A 4,595-nucleotide genomic window follows, 5' to 3' on the forward strand; every position below is an offset into this window, starting at 1 on the left:
GTCGCTGATTTTACGAACCGGCATACGAAGCGTTTTTCGTGTCAATTTTCGATTTTAATATTTTTACATATTCTGAATGATATTACCATGATCAACCTTTCTGCAAAATTTTAGGTCATAAAACGCTTTAATTAAAAAGTTATTCGATTTTATAAAATGTGTGCGCTTTGTATGCCAGTTCGTAAGGCTCGAGTTAACGCGCGAAAAGGAATTTGTTGATTTTACGAACCGGCACGCCTAGATATAACTAGTCTGCTAGCAGAATAGGATTCACCGAAATCTGATGCTTAAACTTCGAGTCTGCGTGGAACTGGTGAGTTGAGGTTTATTTTGTTCTCGATTCAATGAAAATGTATGCACGTCGTGATTGAGTTATCTATAAAATTGTAAATAAACCTCTCCTAAATTAGTGATTACCCTATGATTATTTCCTCTTTCGTAAACCCAGTCCCACATGTAGCGGGTTATGTTAGTGTACAAAGCACGTGCATGCAAACAATTTTAAAATGTTTCGCTCAATGAACGGGACCCATTAAATTAGATTCTGGGGTTATCGTAGTAACAACAGACCCAATTTATTTGCTACTAATCTGTGGGCTACAGTATATGTTTAGAACTTAAATTAATGGGATGTGGCAAACCTGGCATGATTTCAGGGATGGGTTCTGTATCTGTAGCTGTAGAAATATACCACTGCCACTAGATCTATATAGTGACTAGTCTAGTGAGTAGTGAGTACACTGCATCAACATCTACCAAAGATCACCATCACATTTACCTTTACTTTAGTTTCAAATTCACTTTAGACCTGCATACTTTGGTCAAATATGTAAGTCTTTTCTTTGCATCCTTATTATAAGTATAAGTGGTTTTAGGTATGACCATATTTTGTCAAAGTGCAGATCTTCGGTAATAAAGTCTACCGTAGTCTACATCTATACTCATACTCATCAAAAGCTGTTTCACTTTCAGCAACTAAACAAGGATATTGTGGTGTGTTGTCTCTCATAGTGGTCACGATTAATTAGAGCAGAGTGAAAGAAATGACTTGAAACAATATAATTCAACAGTCTGACTGGGTCTAAACTTTAGTGCACTAAAATTATTGTACATGTAGAACCACATGCCTTCACCAGGTCAGGTCTAGCACTTGGTAGGTTTGCCAGTGTTAGAGATACGATTATCAAATATCAGGTTTTATTTTCTTTATAAACTATTGCTATTATAAATACCTTTATTCAAACATTAGATGGAGTTTATCCAGGATAGCCTTGTCCCGTAGAACAGGGACAAATCTACTAACTTGACTGATATCAAAAGGAGAAAGAATTCGGTACCAAGGAGAGGCACTTAGGTGAAAATGAAATAGGACAGCAGGTGGTGGCGGGGAAAAATGTTGGCAGTGTCGGAACCTGGACTTGTACACACCATGGATATGGGAGACATCCCATTAGCTGAGCTTGGTTAGTAATTATAATACATTTTTTCTATTCAGATACTTTCTTCTCGTTAATGCACATCATCCAAATTACTTTCTATAAAGGCTGTTATCAAAACTGAGTACATCTCGTAGTTTGCAGTTGGGTACTGGTAGTGTGTAAAATAGATTAGTTGATATGCTTTTTAAAAATTGGGATTATGTTGAGAGGCTACAATCATTACACTGGGTTGAATTAATGCAATTCACTATTGTTCTTTACCGGAGATTTTGGGAACACAATTGCAGTCCCTTTGACCCCAGTGAGGAGGGGGGGGGGGGGGGCAGTCCCAGCCAGATAAAAAAATAATTATTAGGTGTGTTTATCTCCATAGTAACTTTAGTTAAATTATTTGTTTCTGGGTATAGTGATATTTAAGCAAACATTAGAATATGTTTATGGTGTAGAATGCTTCCAATGCAGTCCATTAATTTATCATTATTTCTGTTTCATTCTGAATAATCAATGCAAATATTATATGTATTGCTTTGCAGTGATTCAGATACGTTCACGCCCAATGACCGATGATACTAAGTTTGACTGCCCACAGACTGACAGCCTAAAAATGCTCCTGACAGAGTTGAAATGCCCATCAGAGGTCCAGCAAGGATGTAATGTCCCATACATTGACCCCTTTTAATTGAAGACCAGCCAACTTAAAGCTCACAGATTGGTGGTTAGTTATTCCTCATTCTATTTTTTTTTGTAGCTAACAAAGATATACATTTAGCCTATGTTAATGTAACTAGATACGTGTATAATACTGAGTATTTTAATTGGTTTTGAAGTTTGACATACATACCTGAAAATAAATGAAATTACCACCTTCCAGTATAATTTTATGACAGATATCATTGTCCTAAAGAATGGTAAGGTTTTGAAATATGAATCATGCAATTTTCATTCCAGTTAAAGAAAAGTTATAGTTTTGGGTAATATTCATTACACCAACTAGTATATTTTCAGCATATATTTATATGTACATGTTTGTGAATACAGTCAAACCTGTCTACAGCGACCGCCCAAGGGAAACACAAAAAGTGGTCTTCGTAGACAGGTGGTCTTTGTAGACAGGTTCCTTTAGTACATGTTTCAATGAGAAACCATTTTCAAAGGAAACAAAAAATGTGGTCCTTGTAGACAGGTGGTCTTTGTAGACAGGTGGTCACTAAAGCAGGTTTGACTGTGTCTGGATTTTATTCTGAAACTATGAATTGTGATCAAACAACATTCACAAGTGATTAGAATATTGTAATAAGAACTTAGCAAGTAGTTAGGTAAAAATAAGTTTAAAGAATTAACACATGTATCTTTCTTTAAATTCTCTATTGACAATACTTGACATTCACGTTAAATCTGCTTGCAAAGTGAATATGGATTATCAAATTATTAATTGTTGTATAACTACCTTTCAGTTTGTATTCACAATTTATTATACATGTATTTAGATTCTGGGTAAGCCTGATATGAAGTTGTGGTTTTGTTTTGTTTTTGGCTGCTATACACATGTACCTACTCCAGCATACATGCATTTATCTGTATATAGTATTCCATGATATTTTCTTGTCTCATTTCAAAATTCCTCTGTTGTATTTTTATGCTCCCAATGAAATGAAATAAATGAATGATATTATTTTTTTTTTTCCAGTGATTCAATTGGCCCCAGTTCTACAAAAGGATAGCCCACAGTTTGCTGACAGCCCACACACTGACTGCTATTAGAACAATGGTCCACAAATAATTGCTCAACAAGTTGAGAGCCAAGGGATCCCAAACCCATGGACAACAGGTCACTGGTTTTTAGGTAAGTTACATGTTTACACCTCCTGAATGTAACTATTGAGTGATATTTAAAAAGTGTCCTTCTATTAAGTTTTTTTTTTTTTGCAGGGGATGTCTATTTTTATTACCTTTGGTTAGTGTACAGTGCAGCTTAGAGAAATTAGCTTAGGATTTGCAATTTATGCATTAACTTTGACTGCACTTTCTAAGTTTGTTGAATCATGATGTATGTGTTAGAACAACTTCAACACATTTTGTTGATTTCATTAGAATATATTTTTGTAAAAAATATCCGTTTGTGGCTGCTACAACCTCATATTCAGTAATTCAGACCAAAGCAAGATTTATTAAATTCAATGAACCATCCAAATAAATAAACCAAGACTGATGAGGAATATTGCATATGTGATATTCTTTTCTAAACTGCTCTCAAACTTTTTTGCTCTCTGTGTTAAAGTTCTCGGACCTGGTGAGGACATCCCAAAGGCAGAATGAAACAAAACCCATGGAGTTGGATACAGACTTTGAGGATGAAGTACACAAAGTGGAATCTGACACAGAAAACTTCCTGTTAGCTGCTGTTGGTCAGTAATAGCACAGCAGATGTTTCACCTGTTATATTGGAATTTGTATTCATGTAATTTGAATCATAATCATTCAAATTATATACATCTATATATATATATTACATAATTCTTTTAATTTGTCCAAGGTCTACAAGTAAAAGATATCTTCAAAATAACATTGTTATTTACACTTGGTTATTCCAAAACAACTTAACTACCCATAGGAAAGTGAAAAGTATGCCGCAGACCTGCCGCAGACCTGCCGCAGACCTGCCGCAGACTTTAAGTCTGCGGCAAAGAGTATGCCGAAGTATGCGGCAGAAAGAAATTTTGCTGCAGACTTGCCGCATACCAGTATGCCACAGGAACAGTCTGCGGCAGATCTGCGGCAGGATGAAATTTTGCTGCAGACTTGCCGCATACCAGTATGCCACAGGAACAGTCTGCGGCAGATCTGCGGCAGGATGAAATTTTGCTGCAGACTTGCCGCATACTAGTATGCCACAGGAACAGTCTGCGGCAGATCTGCGGCAGGATGAAACTTTGCTGCAGACTTGCCGCATACTAGTATGCCACAGGAACAGTCTGTGGCAGATCTGCGGCAGGGCGAAACTTTGCTCCAGACTTGCCGCATACCAGTACGCCACAGGAACAGTCTGCGGCAGGTCTGCCACAGGAAATCCCATTAAAGTCTAATAGGGCCAATTGAAACCAATCATCTCATGCATATTCATTATTACTTTACACGTGTGACAGAAAAATACATTTA

General features: G+C 36.6%; 1 long non-coding RNA gene across 1 annotated transcript; it reads left to right on the top strand.

Moving 5' to 3' along the window:
- On the top strand, window positions 1-4,021 carry LOC105441478. The gene is made up of 5 exons (XR_004065613.1): window positions 1-313; window positions 1,250-1,463; window positions 1,973-2,154; window positions 3,127-3,282; window positions 3,718-4,021. It is a non-coding gene; the product is annotated as an uncharacterized LOC105441478 (long non-coding RNA).
- The last annotated feature ends 574 nt before the right edge of the window (window positions 4,022-4,595 follow it).

The sequence above is a fragment of the Strongylocentrotus purpuratus genome, unplaced genomic scaffold (genome assembly GCF_000002235.5).
Source record: "Strongylocentrotus purpuratus isolate Spur 01 unplaced genomic scaffold, Spur_5.0 spur5_scaffold_20, whole genome shotgun sequence".
NCBI lineage: Eukaryota > Metazoa > Echinodermata > Echinoidea > Camarodonta > Strongylocentrotidae > Strongylocentrotus > Strongylocentrotus purpuratus.